Source organism: Cervus canadensis, chromosome 28, assembly GCF_019320065.1.
Source record: "Cervus canadensis isolate Bull #8, Minnesota chromosome 28, ASM1932006v1, whole genome shotgun sequence".
Classification (NCBI taxonomy): domain Eukaryota; kingdom Metazoa; phylum Chordata; class Mammalia; order Artiodactyla; family Cervidae; genus Cervus; species Cervus canadensis.
This window is the reverse complement of record NC_057413.1, coordinates 21914923-21936099: the sequence shown is the minus strand read 5'-3', so window position 1 is coordinate 21936099 and position 21177 is coordinate 21914923. Positions and strand designations below refer to the sequence as shown.

The window sequence follows — 21177 nt, the reverse complement described above, 5'->3', positions numbered from 1 at the left end:
TTATTTTCCACAAAACGGTTGTAATTGTGGGGGGTGTAGCTCAGTGGTAGAGCGCGTGCTTAGCATGCACGAGGCCCCGGGTTCAATCCCCGGCACCTCCAACTGGAACTTCTTGTGTGGGATTTCTCTGGCGCTAGCCAAAATGGCCCTGTCACTCATAGCTCAGGTGTTTCTGTTCAAATGTATCTGTCCACTTTTTATTTTTTAATTGGAGAATGTTGCTTTACAAAGTTGTGTGGGTTTCTGCTATACAACGAGGGGAATCAGTCGTAATTATATATATTTCCCCTCCCTCTTGATCCTCCCTCTCCCCCTCCCCCTACTCTCCCCAGGTAATCACAGCACCAGGCTGGGCTCCCTGTGTTATATAGCAATGCCCCATTATCCATTTTACACATGATAGTACGTATTGGTCAATGCTACTTTCTCAGTTCATCCCATCCTCTCCTTGTCCCACTGTGTCCACAAGTCCTCTCTCTACATCTGCTTCTCCATTCCTTCCCTGCAAATAGATTAATCAGTACCATTTTTCTAGATTCCATAATATGTTAATATTTGACATCTGTTTTTCTGTTTCAGATTTGTCTACCTTTTAAAACCACCCACTGTAGTCACTGAGAAATCACTCCTACGTTGACTAAGGTCTTTACACAAAAATTAACTACTGGGGAAAATTAGAGTTCAGAGAACAGGAAAATCACTTAGACTATGTCCCCACCTCATCTTTCATCAAACTAGCTTCAGGAATCAGTTCAATGGAGTTTTCCCTGGATTTGGAGAAAGTTTAAAATTAAGAGGTTGGAAAATCTGAAGTGAACTTGCCCTAGTACTTTGGAGAACACACTTCCTCCTCTGGCATGAAGAACACAGGATTCTCCAGCGGTGAGATGAAGGACAGATTGGCTGCATAATTTCCTGGACACAAGGCCCTCTGAAATGCACTGATCATAGACATATAAGGCTGGCCATGATGACAGGTTTGGAGCGAATGCCCCAGTCAAAGGGGCAAGCTCTTGTGTACTTGCCCTCTTCTAAGAGACTCGGAATGGATGTTCACCAGGGTCAAGTTTGAGCTGAGAAGGCAGGAGATGCTCACTCACCATGCAGACTTGCTAAACTGTCCTGTCCTGTTTGGATCCCAAAAGGAAAGATGTAAAAAGAGTACAGGAAAACTTCTTTCTCCTGCTTGTTTTGGATTCTTATGCTGGGTATGCTTGAGAGAGCATTACCTTTTGAAAATGTTGCTAATGGAGATACATAGCTAGAGTCCTAAGCACTTATGGAAACATCAAAGAACGCAGATTTAAGACACTAGTGTCCAGAGATTTAGGACAGTTGCTTCAAACTTGTGGGACAATTCTACCTTTTCCTACAAGTAGTTTAACTTTGTGGTCCTATTAATGATTTTGATAAATCAACATGGATTTGATCATACAATCCAGTTTATGAAGTAAAATAGCTTTTGTGTCTCACTTAAATCGGGGTTGGGGGGGTAAGTGTTGTAGAGGGAGACTTGAGTGCAAAGTAAGAGATTTGAGAGAAAGAGAAAGGTTATTCTCGGTCACAAAAGAGGTGAGTGGTTTGATTTGTGTTAAAATTAATGTTTTTTTTTGTTTGTTTGTTTTTGTTTTTGTTTTTTTTTTCAAACAATTGACTACTTCCAAGAAACCACACTGTCACATAAAGTGATTGGCCACTGTAAAAGTTTTATTTCAGGAGTCTGGGAACCTTGCATCTCTCCTGCCTAAAAATTTGGACATTGACCAGACGCATGAAATTGCCAATTGTTTTCTGAATTAACTTAGGGGGCACAATCAACCAAGGTAAATATTTTCGTGCAAGAAGCACCCTATCAAGCTATCCCATGCCATTGTGAAGTCACCTTCACCAGGAAAGACACTCCTTCCACTTTCTCAAAGAGACTTGAGACCCAGTCTGTCTGCCTATCCCTTGTATCTGGTGATTCAGCCAAACATGTTCTAGGATCGTGTCCTTGAAACCAGTATAATTGAATTGTATTAAAGACTATTCCTTCCAGCAGAGGCATAGTTGCTGCTTACAGATCCTTCTGAAGCGTCCTCACTCTGATATGCAAACCTTACTAATAAAACTTTCTCTGGCACTGTATTTTCCCCTGATCTTGTCACCACTCCGCCATTGTCATTTCCTTCCCTTTGACTGAAGAATTTAGCCTCTGGCTCAGGGTGCTCCACTTCAAAAGCCCTCATTATTATCAATGACTTCAGCATTTTAACTGTTGCTCTGTTTTGAATACATGCGCACATAATCATGAGAGTGCCATAAAAATTCACTGGTTTCCCAGATTTTAAGTAAGTGCCATTTTATAAAAATCCCCTGGATCACTAATGTTATTATGACAAATATTACATATCTACTCCTATTGACCTTTTACTGTTCATACTGTTCATGGGCTTCTCAAGGCAAGAATACTGAAGTGGTCTGCCATTTCCTTCTCCAGTGAACCACATTTTGTCAGAACTCTCCACCATTACCTATCCCCGTCTTGGGTGGCCCTACAGGGCATGGCTCATAGTTTCATTGAGTTAGAGGAGACTGTGGTCCATGTGATCAGATTGGTTAGTTTGCTGTGATGGTGTTTTTCAGCCTGTCTGCCCTCTGATGGATAAGAGGCTTATGGAAGCTTCCTGATGCGAGGAGGCGGACTGAGGGGGAAACTGGGTCTGATGGGCGGGGCCAAGCTCAGTAAACCTTCAATTCAATTTCCTGTTGATGGGTGGGGCTGTGTTCTCTCCGTTATTTGTGTGTGTGTGTGAGTTAGTCGTTCAGTCTTGCCCGACTCTCTGCGACCCTACGGACTGTGGCCCGCCAGGATTCTTTGTCTATGGGATTCTCCAGGCAAGATTACTGGAGTGGATTGCCATTCCCTTCTCCTGAGGAACTTCCTAACCCAGGGATCCAACCCTGGTCTCCTTCATCGCAGGCAGGTTCTTCAGCGTTTGAGCTACAGGGAAGTCCTAAAAAGATTGGCAGCGGTGGGATTCGAACCCACGCCCCCGAAGAGACTGGAGCCTTAATCCAGCGCCTTAGACCGCTCGGCCACGCTACCACTTCATACCCTATTTTTTTTATCTGGAGTCAAACTATGGTGGAGGTAATGAAGATAATGGCGATCTCCTTCAAAAGGTCCCATTCACGCACTGTTACACCCAGTGCCCCCAACCCTGCAGCAGACCTAACAGAAGCAGAAGATATTAAGAAGAGGTGGCAAGAATACACAGAAGAACTATACAAAAAAGATCTTCATGACCCAGATAATCACGATGGTGTGATCACTCACCTAGAGCCAGACATCCTGGAATGTGAAGTCAAGTGGGCCTTAGAAAGCATCACTAGGAACAAAGCTAGTGGAGGTGATGGAATTCCAGTTCAGTTATTTCATCTCCTAAAAGATGATGCTGTGAAAGTGCTGCACTCAATATGCCAGCAAATTTGGAAAACTCAGCAGTGGCCACAGGACTGGAAAAGATCAGTTTTCATTCCAATCCCAAAGAAAGGCAAGGCCAAAGAATGCTCAAACTACCGCACAATTGCACTCATCTCACACACTAGCAAAAGGAAAGGAAAGTTAGTCACAGAGTTGTGTCTGACTCTTTGTGATCCTATGGACTGTAGCCTGGCAAGTCCTCTGTCCATGGAATTCTCCAGGCAAGAATACTGGAGTGGGTTGCTATTAGCTTCTTCAGGGGATCTTCCTGACCCAGGGATCAAACATGGGTCTCCTGCATTGGAGGCAGAGTCTTTACCAACTAAGCTACATACTAGCAAAGTAATTCTCAAAATTTTCCAAGCCAGGCTTCAAGAGTAGGTGGGCCATGAACTTCCAGATGTTTAAGCTGGATTTAGAAAAGGCAGAGGAACCAGAGATCAAATTGCTAACATCCGTTGGATCATCAAAAAAGCAAGAGAGTTCCAGAAAAACATCTACTTCTGCTTTATTGACTATGCCAAAGCCTTTGACTGTGTGGATCACAATAAACTGTGGAAAATTCTGAAAGAGGTGCGAATACCAGACCACTTGACCTGCCTCCTGAGAAAACTGTATGCAGGTCAGGAAGCAACAGTTAGAACTGGACCTGGGACAACAGACTGGTTCCAAATCAGGAAAGAAGTATATCAAGGCTGTATATTGTCACCCTGCTTATTTAACTTATATGCAGAGCACATCATAAGAAACCCCAGCCTGGAGGAAGCACACACTGGAATCAAGATTGCCGGGAGAAATATCAATAACCTCAGATATGCAGATGACACCACCCTTATGGCAGAAAGTGAAGAACTAAAGAGCCTCTTGTTAAAAGTGAAAGAGAAGAATGAAAAAGTTGGCTTAAAACTCAACATTCAGAAGACTAAGATCATGGCATCTGGTCCCAACACTTCATGGCAAACAGATGGGGAAACAATGGAAACAGTGACAGACTTTATTTTGGGGGGCTCCAAAATCACTGCAGATGGTGACTGCAGCCATGAAATTAAAAGACGCTTACTCCTTGGAAGAAAAGTGATGACCAATCTAGACAATATATTAAAAAGCATTATTTTGCCAACAAAGGTCCGTCCAGTCAAAGCTATGGTTTTTCCAGTAGCCATGGATAGAGTGAGAGTTGGACTATAAAGAAAAGTGAACACCCGAAGAATTGATCATTTTGAACTGTGGCTTGGAGAAGACTCTTGAGAGTCCTTTGGACTGCAAGGAGATCCAACCAGTCCATCCTAAAGGAAATCAGTCCTGAATATTCATTGGAAGGACTGATGCTGAAGCTGAAACTCCAATATTTTGGCCACCTGATGTGAAGAGCAGACTCATTTGAAAAGACCCTGATGCTGGAAAAGATTGAAGGAGAGAGGAGAAAGGGAAGACAGAGGATGGATGGCATCACTGACTCGATGGACATGGGTTTGGGTGGACTCCGGGAGTTGGTGATGGACAGGGAGGCCGGAGTGCTGCAGTCCATGGACTCACAAAGAGTTGGACACAACTGAGTGACTAAACTGAACTGATTGACTTTTAATTGAATCTTCCTTCCAAACTCTTTTTGTTTTGAATTTATTTCATTTTACAATGTTAATGCTATTTATGTTTTAAGCATGTTGGTAGTTTAGTCACTTTGCAGTGGCTTCAATCTGATCTGTTTTGGTGTATGGAAGTCCATGTTACTGAGCTATACATGACTTCCATTCTGTCACTGTGGCCATTCTTTTCATAATTCCACTGAAAAAGACAGTGATGATGGCTAAGGAGAAGCTAAGCTTCCAGACATCAACAGAATTGGTTATCTTGTCTAACTGTCTATTAAGATCCCCTTCTTAGGAGGTTTCTATTGGAGAGCATTTACATGGAAAATAATTATTCTTAGACTCTGCACATTTAGTAAAATCTATCCATCTGTCTGAGGAGCCTGGAGGGCTATAGTTCATGGGGTTGCAAAGAACTGGAACATGACTGAGCGATTGAGCACATCCATATGTCTCTTTCCCAAACCTCTCTGTCCTCACTTTTCAGCAATTTTCCTTCCAAGCACCAGTCAGCCAGTCAAACTATTAGTCACCTGTCATGAATTAGTGTGGATCCCTATGCTACAGCTATCCTTCCAAATAAAATAAACAGTTGCATGTCCTGCATGAAGTCAGGCCCACTGGGAGGACTGACTTCACCATTGGCCTCCAAAATTCAGAGGCCCACTAGGCTTACCTTTCTCACAAGTTTTAAAACCTTTTTCTGCTCCCTTCATAATTTCACCACTACCAGTTATAACATATCACAGTAGATTGTAATGAATTGTTTGTTCAAATTCTCACAAAATAGTCTCACCTGGAGTTTTTCCACATAGAGTTTTCCCACATAGATTATGTCTTCAGTCACTTAAAAATGACACTGTCTCCTTGAATAAACAGCTGAATAATGTCAGTAACATCTGTAGACTGACTCATCAAGAGACAATGAAAATGGCACATCATTTGCCTTCTTTTTAAAATGAACTCTTGATTTTGCTTCCACTGCCCTCAATTCTCAATCAACTATTTTTACCCAAAGATTAGTGGTCTTAAGTTTGTTTTCTCTAGGCATATTTCTTTTAGATAGTATAAGTAAACACTTTAATTTCTTTGCCATGGTAAATGGGCTTCCTTGCAAGATTTACAAAGGAGCCAATCAGAGACTGACTTGATTGCAACCTCATCTTCATTAAAAAAACATTCTTGTGTGTGTGAAGAAATACTGTTGCAATGAGATGTGTCATTTCAAGTTTTCTAATTTTTGTGACAGTTGCTGTCCTGTCAGTTGGAGTTTCGTGACTAGTGTTTAGTAGTCTGGTAATGCTCTTGTATACTGTATTCTTTTAGCAAATTTATAGCATCACTGGATAACGTTTCTCATCATTTTTGGAGATTATGTAAGAGTATGGATCAAAAAGAAGGGAAAAATAAGGGATTCTCCAAAATATTGCCTATAGGTTCCATTACTTCTGAACAGTGTCTACAGAATGCAGAGGAACAGAGAGGCTTTCCACTGAATCCCTCCCTAATACCTCCTTTAAAATTTCCATTTGTACTTATCTGTCCCTGCTGCCAGGAATCGTATCCAACTGGCATACATGGAAAACAGTATATCCCAAGTCTTTCTGGGTGGGCAAATATATTGGCCAACCATGCTTTAGGAACTTGAACCCTTCTAAAAACCAAAGTTGACAATCTAAACATTGAAAAAGAAAGGTCAGAGACCCTTTCTTTTTCAGGTGGCTGAAATAGCTCAGCTGGGAGAGAGTTAGACTGAAGATCTTAAAGGTCCCTGGTTCAACCCCAGGTTTTGGCAAGCTCGGTATTTTAGTGAATACCGAGGATGATTTGTCTTCCTGTGAAAAAGGAGTAGATGCTCACTGGGATGATGCTCATGATACCCTAATTCCTTCAGTATGTTAAAGTCCAGAACACGATGCAGTATCATGGTTCCCAGTGTCATGTGAAGCCTGGCATGCTGCAATACATGGGGTCATGAGAGAGTCGGATATGACAGACTGAACAAGTATCATGGTTCAGCCAAAGAAGCTCACTGTTGAGGTCAGCTTTTATTATTTTTAAATGATGTGTAACCACTGCTAATTTTTTGTAAATAATAAAATATTAAGTGTGTGACACTGAAAAACTTGAGGAATCATCACTGAGTGACTGCAACGTGTAGTGGGCACAGCAGCAGTGGGAAGGGAAAAGGTGCCATGTACCATCTCTATTACAACTACTCTACAGTTTATCCTAAAAACAGCCATAGATGATGTGTAAATGAATGAGGTTGTTGTGTTTGAATAAAACTTTATATATGAACACCTAAATTTGAATTTCATATAAGGTTCATGTTTCACAAAATACCATTGTATTTTTTGACCTTTTAAAATAAAAAATGTTGCTCTTTCAGCAGCACACATACTAAAACTGGAAAGATATAGAGAAAGTGAGCATGGCCCATCGCACAAGGATGACATACAAATTAGGGAAATGTTCCAAAATTGTTCTTAGCTCACAGGCAATACTTTACCAACCACTAGGGTAAAAGGAAGGGTAAAGGATCCTACTGCAAATACTCAGAACTTTAAAAGCAGACAAGATTTCAGTTGCTTTCTACCAGTTAAAAATAACTGGAGTCATATCCTGACACCACCAATAACTGGAGAATAAGCGCAAACACTCCAATACTGAACCCCTAAGGATTTGAACACTGTTTCCTTAACTAAAACTTTAAAAGCTTAACTAATTAACCACCCAAACATAGACCTAGCTACTGGATATATAATCAATTAATTCATTTGGTAGATTTTGTCCTAGTTGCAAATCTCTTCTGCATTCTCTTCATTGCTGAGAAAACTCCATTTGGAAAAAAAACAAATACAAAACAAAAACAAAAACAACCCAAAGCTCTATAATAGCTAGCTCTCAGGAATATTTTGTTTTTTTCCTCCTTTCTTTCTGTCTTCTGTGTCTTTAAGAACCAGAGCTGTAGCATCTGCTTGGAAAAGTCACTGCAAGGTTTGCAGACATAGTGCCGGGCTGGAGGTGTATCCTTTCATCATAATTATTGTGAATCTATCCTTTGTGTCTAATTTCCCCACATGCAGTTAAATTCTCAAGGACATGCACTACTCTTTCTCACATGCTTCTGCATTATGTTTTTTCATTTTATTTGCAGTCTGTGTAGGCAGAGGGGAATAAAATGGAAGGAGGGAGCATTTGAAGACTCAAGGGTATGTTCCATAACAGGCTTCTCTGTGTTGGTGGATGCAAGTGCTACTCATGCATCCCTTGGCATGCAGCCCTTAGAGCCCATCAGCTTTGGGAAGACTGGGTGTAACTATGTCCTTTCATTTGGGTTGCAGTGCGCCTTCTCATGATGTACCTGTAAGATCAGACTTAGAGTAGGAGATTTGGAAATAAAGGAGCTGCACAGACTAAACTCTATTCTGCCAACTATTAGGTCCTCTAAGTCATCCAGAAAAGGAAGGAAGGTAATTAGTCATGAAATTTTTCTTGGAAGCCACATGTCTGGGTGGATGTAATTGAGTTGTGGAGAGATCACAGAGCATGGAAGATGTCTGAGGTTTCAGGCTCCCCCCTGCCCCAAGTCTGAGGGCTTCCCCAGTGGCTCAGTACTACTGCTAATACAGGAGATACAGGAGATGTGGGTTTGATCCCTGGATCGGGAAGATCCCCTGGAGTAGGAAATGACAACCCACTCTAGTATTCTTGTCTGGAAAATCTCATCAACAGAGGAGACTGGTGGGCTACAGTCTATGGTGTTGCAAAGAGTCAGTCATAACTGAGCACGAAGACCATGCCTCTCTCTTTTTTTCTCTCTTTTTTCTTACTTTTGATCTTGCATTTCTTTACTCATCTTTTCCTGCTCACATTCGAGACTATCTAATTTAGTTAGTTGCTTTAAGCACTCAAGCATTTCTACTCCAAGGGCTTTGGAATTCATGACCAAACCTGATTGTGTCAGAACAAGGAAAGCTGGGTGGAATGAGACAACAAAGAAAGATACTGTTCATCCAGGGCAGTAATCATAACAAACCCACATTCACAAACCAGTTATTGACTCATTTGCAAAAACAATTGAAAGATGAGTGGAAAGAAAAAAAAAATGAGACCAAGCACAATTTTCTATCCCAATTTTCTCAACTGTCTTTCTCAAGAAACAGGTTGCAGACTGAGGAGCAGAAAGCCTGCCCACTAATTTTCTTCCACTCTCTCCTTAGCTTCCAAGCTCTACTGAGGGCAACTCAGTATAGTCACCAGACATTAAAGTCTATAGATCTGAGTTTTACCTGCATGAGTAGACACTGCACAATAAATCCACTTCTTACAAGGATGCTGTTGCTATCCAAACCTCAATTTATTAAAACGAGTATTCAAATAAGTGAATGTAGAGTTTTCCAATGTGACTGAAATACATAGATTCTGAGATCCAACTGAGTACTCGGGTCTGTTGCTAGAGTTTGGCGATGATCAAATTTAGTCAGTAACTCTTTCCTAATTCATGTGTAGAAGCCTTCTGACCACAGACACTATCCTCCGTCTTTGAAGTGACTTGTCTAGAGGACTGAAATAGAGAGGATGGGAATTCCACGCTCTCAAATCTTTGTCAGCATATATACATATATTAAGGAAACCTTGCCTGGTACACCTCAAAAAATCACACAGAAAACACTAGAGAAGTCAGCAGCTAAAGGCAAAAGGCTTTGCAGAGCGGGAGAATGGCTATCATCAACTGCATAGACAAAAGTGATCCCATCTCAGAGACTTCAGCTGTTTAATTTTATTCTTTGTAATTTCTGTGTCATCTTTCCCGTTACTTCATTCTTGGAAGGAAAGGAATTGGATGGATTTGTTCTCACTGCCAACCCTACTCTGCCGTCTCATATTTGCTCTTAAAATTTTCCCTCCCTCAAAGGATAACGAAGAATAGGTGCAGATATGAAGTTTTGTTCTGATACTATTTGGAACAAAACTCACAAGATGAAGCCTGTAGCAAGAACTGAGAACAAACTCAGAATGTGATAGAGCATGTTCTACAGCCGGAACTTCTGATTCAGCCTATGTGGACTCCACTCCAGGACGCCCAGTGGAGTTGGCTCATTCATTCATGTCAAGGCAAGAAACTGTTGCAAACTACACGTTCTGTTACAAAATTCTAAGACAACAAATCAGTTAACTTTAAAAAAAAAAAAAAAAAGACAATTCTTTGGCCAGATAAAGAAGATGCCAACAGAATGAATTATAATACCAGACTGACAAGGAGATCAAACCAGTCAATCCTAAAGAAAATCAGTCCTGAATATTCATTGGAGGGACTGATGCTGAAGTTAAAGCTCCAATACTTTGGCCACCTGATGTGAAGAACTGACTCACTGGAAAAGACCCTGATACTGGGAAAGATTGAAGGCAGGAGGAGAAGGGGACGACAGAGGATGAGATGGTTGGATGGCCTCACTGACTCGTTGGACATGAGTTTGAGCAAGCTGGGGGAGTTGGTGATGGACAGGGAAGCCTGGCCTGCTACAGTCCGTGGGGCCGCAAAGAGTCAGACACGATTGAGCGCTGAACTGAACTGTGTAAGTTATCATCATTCTCCCCCCACCCTCCACCCCCCACCCCCCACCGTTCAAAATTTTGTAATTCTCTCTCTCTTTTAACTGTCTCATTGCTATTGTTTCTAAGCCAAGCCTGGTTATTGTAAATGTGATATACTGTGGTAAATTCCCCAGCCTCTGTTGCCTACCTTTCTTCAAGACTCCAGGAGTCTTCTGCCCTACCTCCCCCTTTCCTAACCTACCTCTTCCAGATGAAACTTGTCACCAGATTGCCTTACTTGCACTCACTCTACCTTCTAGATCAGTGGCGGTTCTTTAACCTAGCTGGCCATCAATATAATCTGAAGAAGATTTTAAATTACAAAGATTCATGCCTTATTTTTACTTCACTCAGGAGTTGCATGGTGGGTCCAAGAATCTTTACTTTCATCAAGTTCTCAAGTCATTTTCCAGGTCTTGGTACTACTGACGTTGGTCTATAGCATTTCTGTAATTTTCCTCTCAACCTTGGAAGGTTGCTTATGGTTGACTTTGCTATTATTATAACATTAATGTTAATATATTTAAATTTTATCTATTAATAATATACTAAGCATATATCAAGTAATATTGATATATTTTCATATATGTTTTCCAGAGAAAGTTAGGGACCTTGAACAGGTAAGAAAGGTCGGAATGAAACTTCAAAGTAAAACAGAAGATAAAATGACTTAGGATTACGTTAAAAATTAAAAAAAAAAATCTTAAACTCGTATCTCCCCCTCTCCCTTCTTCCCCTCCGTCTTCTTAAAAACAGACGAATATATCGTACTCACCTCAGACCCTGTTCTGAAATACATTAATACGTAAGCATTCTCTGACAGAAGAAAACCAAATAGGGGTTACAGCGTGGGCTCCGTGGCTTAGTTGGTTAAAGCGCCTGTCTAGTAAACAGGAGATCCTGGGTTCGAATCCCAGCGGGGCCTTCCTGATTGTAACCTGGACCTTTCTCCAGGTATACCTTTTGCTCTTAAAATTCGGTTTTGGCAGGTTTTTCCCCCATACCTTCAATCTCATTCCACCCTCCAACTTTGGACATAATAGGTAGTTTCCAAAGGTTTTGGAAACAAAATGGAACTGATTTTGGTACATCAGTACATGGTACATCCGCACGATCCCGGACTATATTAAGAAAGCAAAGCGCAGGACGATGATTTTAGTACACTTCCTATTTTCTTGATGTTTCCTTTTGCATATACAAACCACATCTTGCCTCGGGATTTTTCTTGCAATGTTATCTCAGGCATTCCAAGCCTAATTTCATGTAAAAAGTTAGGGCCGGGTACATATGTATGGGACAAGAGCAAAATGAAAATGTAAGTTCCCTTACTCAGAAAACAGGGGAAAGGTATCAGCTAAGATAGTAAAACATAAATTTAGCTTTATTTTTTCTTCACTCTCTCGACCTTTTATGGTATTTTAAAATTTGCTACTTGACGTCGCTATAATTAAGCACAATTAGCATCATAAATTATAAGCATGAACTTTACTACCCATCTTGCACACCAAAACCCACAGAACATTGCAATCGTTGTGCACCTGGCCACTCTCACTGCGGGTATTTCCCTTGCTCAAGCTCATCGGACGTCAAGTACGAGATCGGGAGGTGTTAGAATGGCTTCATCCTCTTGGATATAAACTAAAACACTCAGGCTGCCGAAACCCGGGATCGAACCAGGGACCTTTAGATCTTCAGTCTAACGCTCTCCCAACTGAGCTATTTCGGCTCCTCGAAGATAAGTTTTCCAAACATCTATTTTTTCAAAATTGAGACTGTTTTTCTACCCATTTTTAGAAGGTTTCAGGTTTCGCAAGTGTTGTTAATGGTCCACAATATTTACCCACCCAAAAAGTTTGGACGGTCTTATGTGTATGGCACTTGCATTCAATTCCTGGCGATGTGGGATGGTAGGAGAAGGTGAGAGACAGGAAAGTCATAGGGATTCGTTGGAAATTTTTCTGCTCCTCTGACACGGCTCAGAATATTACAGGAAAATATATTTTTAAAAATTTCTTAGAGTTCCTTATTTTTTTCTTCTTTTTGTTCATTCTTGCATAATCTTCAAAGATGCTGAGAAAGGGATTAATTTTTGTTGATGTGGGATCAGTTTTCTGTTTACTGGTGATGATTTCTAGTGAGCCGGTTGCTGTCTTTTACACTGTCCCATCTACTCTGCCATAGTCTTTTGGCCTAGGTCTGACCCGGCTGAGAAGAAACTAAGAGCAGGAATAGTAACAGTTTGGATTCAGAATTTACTATTCTTGGGCAAAAACCATTCATCAAAAAACAAAAAACTGATTTAAAAATTGTAGAAGGCGCCGAGTTAGCAGAATAGATTTTCTAACAAAATAGCCTTGCCAAAGAATGCAGAAAATGGGTTTATTTCCTAATATATGGAAATAAGAAGAAACTGCAACAGGGGGATGTAGCTCAGTGGTAGAGCGCATGCTTTGCATGTATGAGGTCCCGGGTTCAATCCCCGGCATCTCCACTTTTTACCCCCCTGCTCTTTAATGTACATTATATATGTTCCTTCAGTCCTGCGGACTCTGCTCTCTTACTTTTCCACCTTTCCTTACTTTTCCCCACCTCCCTCACATGGAAAGTAAATATTGTTGCTAGAAAAGCAGAAGGAAGAAACAAGAGAAGAAAACAACAAAAAGAATAGTTTTATTCCACATGCAGGAATGCCACCAATTTAACCAGCTTTTTCACCTGGACTGTCTTAACAATGTCACCCCACTCCAGTACTCTTGCCTGGAAAATCCCATGGACCGAGGAGCCTGGTAGGCTGCAGTCCATGGGGTCGCGAAGAGCCGGACATGACTGAGCGATTTCACTTTCACTTTTCACTTTTATGCATTGGAGAAGGAAATGGCAACCCACTCCAGTACTCTTGCCTGGAGAATCCCAGGGATGGGGTCGCACAGAGTCGGACACGACTGAAGTGACTTAGCAGCAGTAGCAGTATCTTAACAATACCACTTAAGAGAAGGAAGATCCAAAGTAAGAAGGGGGAAGCAGAGCAGAAAGAAACCCATGTGCAATTTAGTTAGCCTGAATAATCCTAAGGATAGTAGTCATGAAAAAAATGACGGTGCTGTGAGCAGGATTCCAACCATTCCTGGAAAAATCACTTTGTGCTGCAAACCAAATGCTTTAGATAGACAATTATTCCTGAACTTTTATCATATACCTGGAAGAGAACACATGAATTCCAACAAGGGCTCCTCTCCTGTTTCTCCAGTAAGAGCCTGGAAAAAGACAAAGAAAGCTCCACCATTGACCCACTTTGATTTTGGAAACAAGGAAAAAAGTGATGTTCCTCCTCTGCCGTTAGAGAACACCTGATTTTAAAATAAATTCAAGTAACGGAGAGGTCTTGGCTTCTACAAAGTCAACCATCTCTCTGTTTCCTTCCCATCCTTCCCACTGAATTCTCCAAGAGTTGAGAAACAGATGCTCAGTAGCAGGTGTGTGTTGTGGGGGCAGAAGACATTCCCTTTCAATAAACCAGAGCCCACGAACAGTATTTCTGCTCAAAGTTGTCCTCTGGGGACTGGTGGAATTGATGCTGTTTTCTTTCACAGATGGCTTAAGAGATATGCAGTTTCTGCAGAGATAATCACTTTACCTGGAAGCTGATGGTAGAAAATGGGACTTTTATTGGTCTTCTTCTAAGGAAATTTTAGGGCAGCAATAAACAGTTTAAACAAAAAAAAAAAAGAATGAGATCAACCTAGATGCAATCTCATGTATTAATAATAACCTCCTTATCTATTAGAACTTTTTTCAGCCATGTCATGATGGTTCAAACCTGTAGCCCCTGCAGTGGAAGCAGTCTTAACTGCTGAACTGCTAGGGAAATTCCATTACCTCCATGTCTTTTTTTTTTTTTTTACCTCCATGTCTTAATGTGTAGCTTTAAGTTCTCACTCTACCTGCTTTGGGGGGCCATCTACTCCTAGCCACATAGATGTCCAAACCTGAGGTTCAGAGATGTCCACAGAATTCCAGCTTCAGGTTATATATATAATATGTGGAGGTTGACATCCTCAAGAAGCTATCTTGTCGGCATTTACAATATGTTATATACAAACCCCAACTCAACTTTATTTCCCCTTTATTGTCCCACCTTATGTTCCTTATGCAAAAATAAATCAACAAACCAATAATAACCACAAACAGAATTCCCACCACTTTCTCTATTTTTACTAGCTTTGTGAAACATCCGTATCTGCATACACCAATCTACTTGCAAGTCTTCCTAAGTGTTGGACTTCAAAAAGAGCCCTAATTCTGTATTAGTCTATCAGCATCCACCAAGTTTCTCCCTTGCCTCTCATCATTCAATTCACTGTTTTATTTATCTAGCTGGTCCTTGAAAGAACCTCGAAAGTTGCCTTCTTATCTCAGTTAGGACAGAGCAAAACATCACTGAATTGTATACATTTATGCTTTCTCATTCTATTGCAGCCCTGGGTTTGCCCCCTCAATACCCTGCTTCTCAGAATCCAGTCAAAGACAACAGCAGGATGTGAGAAGTGGAGCAACACCCTAACATGCTCTGAAGACATTCCTGGAAGAAAGCCAAGTTCCATCTGGCTTTTGTATAAAAGTTGGAAACAGTGTAAGGAAAAAAGAAAAATGACTCCTCAGTAAGAATCAGGAATCATCAGTTATAGAAGATTTACTGAAGTATAGGGTCTATGTAGTGTGTAGCTTACTAATAGAACATAAGGTAAACATTTAGGGGAGTCCAGGGAATCTTGGACTCCATTATTGCTTTTCCCTTTCCTCATCAATACTGTATTTCAAGAATACGTCCACCTTTCCCCATTTATTTTTTTTTCCACCTTTCCCCATTTAAAAAATTTCTTTTTATCATTTTCCCCCCTTGCTCACATCCAAAGTAAATCCATTACCCAAAAGATTGCCTTTAAGCTGATTTCTTTGAATTCTATGACTCTGACATCTATCAACCTAACTGCATCAGCACAAGTAAGGTAAGAGGAAATAAGAGAGTGAGCCCATGCCCTCTTTTGTTATATATCACAGTTTACCAAGGAACGGAAAGAAAAAGAAAGATACAAAGGAAAGAGAAAGAGGCTCATAGTCAATTTTTGCTAAGTTTCCTTTGTATTCTCAGCTGTGTCTCTGTCAACTGAAAGACTGAAGGCTGAGAAAAAGAAAACCTACCCACTGATTTTTCTCCCCTCCCACTTCTCTCTCACATGGATTGTTGCTCGTAGTTGAAATTACCAAAGGCGGCAGGATATCAACCCCCAACTTTCTCACAGTGAGAGAAAAAGGCAACAATATCTGTCAAGGAACGTCGTGTTTTCAGACTTTAAGTAGAGAAAATTATTAGTAATGACAGTAGAGATTTGGTCAACATAGCTCAGTTTGGAAGAGCTTTACAGGTTTGGACTAAAATCGGGAATCTTTTCCCATGATTTGAAAAGCCCATAGTTTGTGTCAAAACAAATTCTCCTTCCTGTAACATGTCTCCCTGATACAAATGCTTCTGAATTCACTTGCTCAAGAAAAGGGCTTAGAAGGCTAAAACAAGAAAAATCAGAATTGAGTGCTTCCATCGTCCCTGCCTTCACCAATAAATACTTTGTCCAGTATTTTCAAGCGATTAAATGAAAAGCTTCTTGTGTTACTTCCGTCAAAATCATACGAAACATCACGATAAAGATGTACAGTATAAGGCTTGGGGCTTGTTATGGAAGCGATTACTCTGCTCTTTCCTGCACATCACTTCTATCTGCTTTGCTTTCCAATTCGAGGAGCGCCTCGAATTGTCGTGTTCTGAAGATTTCTAGGGTTCTTTTTAAGAAGTATCTATATCTGTCGTAGGTTTTCGCATTATGATAATAAGTTCTCTCAGGGAAACCAGTTTGACAGTTTGCTAGGTTCTCCAATCTTGTTTCACCACCCTGCGTTTGCCCTTTCTTCCCCCAGACTAGAAAAATGTCAGTGCTTTTTGCTGTTGTTATTGTTTTTGACCGCCCTAGGATATTTTAACTCCCCCACCAGGGCTAAACCCCACGCCTTCGGCAGCGAAAGCACGGAGTCCTAACTACTGGACCTCCGGGGAATTCCCTTGTCAGTTTTGTTGTTGTTGTTGTTGTTGTTTTTAATTGATAGAACCTTAAAGCTTCCCCCCGCCCAAGTCCTTTGAGAACAGCGCTCAAGAGGTGCGGGACCCCTGGCTTAGAATCAGACCTGAAGACAATCTCAGAACACGCGGTAGTGCGTGAGGGAACAACGCCAGTCCGCTGGGAAAAGGACGTTGGCCGAGCATCCCACCCTACCTGGTGTGGGATTCAGTTCTGCCGCCTCTGTAAAGCACTTCATCTGAGCCGGTACTGCTGAAGATTTGTGTTGGAAATTTGTGACTTTCTGGTGAAAGAAAGCAGTTGTCACTGGTTTCCTCTCAGTGAACCTTGGAGCAGGCTAACAGGAGTGGGGAAGTCCTAGAATCTAGAAACTCCCGTCAATCGGACTATAACTTTACTGAAGCCGCTAGGTAATATCCAGTTTAATAAGTTCACAAGCGGTGGAATTAAATTCAATGGATTTTTTCCACCAGAAAATAAATCCAATCGCAAAAGAAAAGTAATATTTTATAAATGATCCCCAAAGAGCTCCTTTGTAGTAGGGGGTGTAGCTCAGTGGTAGAGCGCGTGCTTCGCATGTACGAGGCCCCGGGTTCAAACCCCGGCTCCTCCATCTGTGTTTTTCCCTCATCTACCCCTTTCATTTTTGTTACACATGTTGTCACATTTCCTTTGCCCCTATTTTTTTTTTAATGTAGTCCAATGGATTCTCTTTAATATTACACCATTTCTACTCCAAGGACGTTGGTGCCATCCAATGAGGGCTTTCACAGAAGGAAAAAAGAAGGAAGAGAAGAAAAATAGGAACCACACTCGTCGGCATTTCCTCTGACAGAAGCACCAAGTCTGCAGTCGTATTAACTGACCCATTCATTTTGGGACCCATTTGAAAGGATCCCTAAGTAGCAGGATGGGGAAAGGAAGGAAATAAGAACAAATAAGCAGTTCCTCGAAGTTTCCTTAGTTTTTTTGAGCACTGGCTGGTCTAAGAGGGGAGGAACAGAAAAGCTTCCCTCTGGTTTCCTTATGCCTTTCTCTCCCCAGCTCCCACCGCCACGCCCACACCTGCCACTCCTGCCTGGGCTGCAGAGAATCTGAGATAGGGTGCAAGGCAACAGACGCCTAGTATTTCTCGGTGAGTGGGTGGAAGTTGGCTCAAGGTGAGGTGGCATTTAGCAAAACCTTTGCCACACAAACGTTTAAAACATGATTTGAAAGAACTAGCTCACGCTCATTTTATTCCATATTAAATCGACTTCCACAGGAAATTTACACAAAATGTGTACTAGAAGACACTCACTAACTCCCCACCACCCCCTCAACCAAAACGCCTAACTAAAGTAGAATCTCAGAAACCCTGTGAACAGCAGCCTTAGATTCCTTACCTTCTCCATTTCCTCACTGAACTTCACTTTTCTGTTCTTGTTATTAAATGAATTAACAACACCTCATGTAACACCATACTGACGTCCCAGAAGATGTGGCCAAAGGTGTCTGGGTGAAAAAAGAATAGATATATAAGTTGCTTGTAGTTAAAAAAACAAGCAAACAGAAACCACTTATTTAGAAATCAGCACAAACTCCTGAATATCGTTGCTCTCTGCTTTGTTTTCTGTGCAAGTTGAGTGTCAGGTGAATGTACAGAAATTGTTCCATTTTTCTTTACCAAAGACTTTGCAAGATAACTTTTGTATTAGAAGAGGATGTTCTAAAACATGAAGTCAAAATTTTTAAAATAGTGTCTAATTTCCCTCATTTGGAGAAACTAAAAGCTGACTCCTAGTTCATTCAAGATCACAGGAAAGCAGAGGTCCGTCAGAAGCTCAGCTTCCTCTGGATTCAAACCCTGGACAGATGCTCAAACCAGCCAAGCCACAAAGCCCCTTCCCACCAGGGCCATCTCTGGGCTGTCTCCACTCAAGTATGTTGCAATGCTGCTGTCTAAACTATTTCAGGGCAAAGATTCAACGAAAGAGTTTTCTTTCTCTTTTTTTCTCTTCTTTTTTTTTCATTCTCTAGACTCCTGACATGAGCGAGTAGACAAAGGGTGAAAAATAGCTTATGCCACCTTTTTCCATTTTGCCAACCATGGATTCTCAGGGTATTTTTTCCTTTTGCTCTTCATTATCCCCACTCTATTTGGCACACAGCCCTTCTACTCCCTTAGTGAATCTCTCAGGCAACTGTCAAAAGCCGTGAGACATCAGAAGTTCCCATAAAGAACACTCTGGCCCCTGTAACCCCTGAGAGAATCCATCTTTTGGATACATGTTTCTAGGAGAAGGGAGTATCTGAACCCTAGTATCTGAAGCCTCAGCCATGACATGCATGCCCATGTTAACTCAAGTGCCCTCAGGCTGGAACTCTGAAGGTGTTGCTCCTTCTTTTGGTAACCTCCTCCGGATGGCAGATTTCCCACATCATCACATCAAGGTGCCTGCACCTCCAATGCTTCTGGCTATGAACCCCAAGTGGAAATGCTAGAAGAAAGGTACAAAAGAGCAGAACCTAAAAAGTTTCCTTGGGAGTTTAGATCCAGATGGAAAGAGAAAATGGTTTCCAAATGAAAAACATTAAGTATATGTTGCTGCCGACAGTCCCTCTAACAAAGTCTGGAGCCCAGCAAGATTGGGTCAGTGGCTTTGTCTTGGGGACTTTGCAGTTCTGTTTCTGAGATCCACAAATATGCGTAAGAGGGTATTAATATTTAGGAGGCTGAGCAAGAATGGCTAAGATAATTAACTTCTATAACAACTTTCCCACCCCCACCCAATGCTCTTGGAGAAATATTTGAACCTCAGTCATCACAGAGGTATACCGAAGAGATGCTTTCCTCCTGTTGCCAAAATCTGTGGTGACCAAATATGAGCTTTAGGGGTAATTCTAGATCATTGTGTCTTCTCTTTCGCTTTTTCTCACAAGGCAAAACCTGTATTTTTCTGAATACTGGAATGAATTATATATCAACTCTTTCATTCCTCCCTTGCTCCTCCCCTTCAGAAAAAAAAAAAAAAAAAGCCTGATTGAAGCTCAGTTGGCTCTGGAAAGTCCCTAATACAAGCCCTTTTTAAAAAGTTGTTTCTTGTCTGCTTTGGGTCTTAATTGCAGCATGCACATGGGACCTAGTTCCCTGACCAGGGATGGAACCTGCCCACCGCCCCCCCGCCCCCTGCACTGGGAGTGCAGAGTCCTAGCCACTGGATCACCAGGGAAGTCCCCAAAGTGAAATGACTTGTAAAACTAACTTGGTGAATAATATAGGCAGCCTTAAGAGACCCACTAACACAGAGATAAACGGGTTTAGACTAGAATGCAATGGTTCCCGAACCTGGGGAACTGTGGGGTGACTTCATAAATATATGTATTCCCATCTCTACCTTATGGCCCCTGAACTCAAAGAATCATGGGATGGGGGTGGAGGTGTGGAATCTGTGTAGTGGAAATGCCTCCCCAGATAATTTTGTTGCTCATCTAGGTTTGAGAACTGTTAACCCAGACAGTTAACAGTTTGAACTTCTGAACCGTGGTGTTAGAGAAGACTCTTGAGAGTTCCTTGGACGGCAAGGAGATCAAACCAGTCAATCCCAAAGGAAATCAACCCTGAGTATTCACTGGAAGGACTGATGCTGAAGCTGAAGCTCCAATACTTTGGCCATCTGATGCGAAGAACTGACTCATTTGAAAAGACCCTGATGCTGGGAAAGATTGAAGGCAGGAGAAGGGGACGACAGAGGATGAGATGGTATGAGGGCATCACCGACTCCCTGGACATGAGTTGGAGCAAGCTCGGGGAGTTGGTGATGGACAGGGAAGCCTGGCATGCTGCAGTCCCTGGGGTCACAAAGAGTCGGACATGACTGAAGAACTTTCTTTTCTTAATAATAATAAAAATATGAAGTGAAGAGGAATGGACCGTGCATAGGGAGCTTAGCGCTCCGCCTTCAAGGAGACTGATTCTGAGCAAGCCGTTCTTGTACTTCAACTTCACTTGGTTCCTGGCTTTTATTGCACTGAAGTAACCTGATTGGGAGATCCAAGGAATGTCAAGCCCCATGATTAAATGTTACATAAGTTAAAAAGGTGTTCACACAAATTGCCCCCTGGGAGAAGAACCTCAGCAGAGTGGGAAGCACACAGAACTTATGGAGGTGCTGGGGATTGAACCCAGGGCCTCGTGCATGCTAAGCACGCGCTCTACCACTGAGCTACACCCCCTGGCATGATGGTGCTAGCATACTGTCCCTTGTTCTTTTTTTTAAAAAAGCATTGTAGGAAGGTGTTGGCAAGATAAATTCCTCCATTATTTTCAGTTCTTCCATTTCTGAAACCTCTGGGCTGACTCTTGTCTCACGGCTAGGCCAGGAAAAAGAGAAATTGATTCTGGACAGAAAAA

At 41.7% G+C, this 21177-nt stretch overlaps 9 non-coding genes across 9 annotated transcripts; 6 read left to right on the top strand and 3 right to left on the bottom strand.

Moving 5' to 3' along the window:
• The first annotated feature begins 29 nt into the window (after window positions 1-29).
• TRNAA-AGC lies at window positions 30-101 on the top strand. Its single transcript has one exon. It is a non-coding gene; the product is annotated as a tRNA-Ala (tRNA).
• A 2905-nt stretch (window positions 102-3006) lies between these two features.
• Window positions 3007-3088, bottom strand: TRNAL-AAG. Its single transcript has one exon. It is a non-coding gene; the product is annotated as a tRNA-Leu (tRNA).
• Window positions 3089-6776: 3688 nt separating this feature from the next.
• Window positions 6777-6850, top strand: TRNAF-GAA. Its single transcript has one exon. It is a non-coding gene; the product is annotated as a tRNA-Phe (tRNA).
• Window positions 6851-7435: 585 nt separating this feature from the next.
• Window positions 7436-7542, top strand: LOC122430196. The gene has a single exon (XR_006266275.1). It is a non-coding gene; the product is annotated as a U6 spliceosomal RNA (small nuclear RNA).
• A 3965-nt stretch (window positions 7543-11507) lies between these two features.
• Window positions 11508-11581, top strand: TRNAT-AGU. Its single transcript has one exon. It is a non-coding gene; the product is annotated as a tRNA-Thr (tRNA).
• Window positions 11582-12309: 728 nt separating this feature from the next.
• Window positions 12310-12382, bottom strand: TRNAF-GAA. Its single transcript has one exon. It is a non-coding gene; the product is annotated as a tRNA-Phe (tRNA).
• A 693-nt stretch (window positions 12383-13075) lies between these two features.
• TRNAA-UGC lies at window positions 13076-13147 on the top strand. The gene has a single exon. It is a non-coding gene; the product is annotated as a tRNA-Ala (tRNA).
• Window positions 13148-17325: 4178 nt separating this feature from the next.
• On the top strand, window positions 17326-17397 carry TRNAA-CGC. The gene has a single exon. It is a non-coding gene; the product is annotated as a tRNA-Ala (tRNA).
• Window positions 17398-20927: 3530 nt separating this feature from the next.
• On the bottom strand, window positions 20928-20999 carry TRNAA-AGC. Its single transcript has one exon. It is a non-coding gene; the product is annotated as a tRNA-Ala (tRNA).
• Between the last annotated feature and the right edge of the window lie 178 nt (window positions 21000-21177).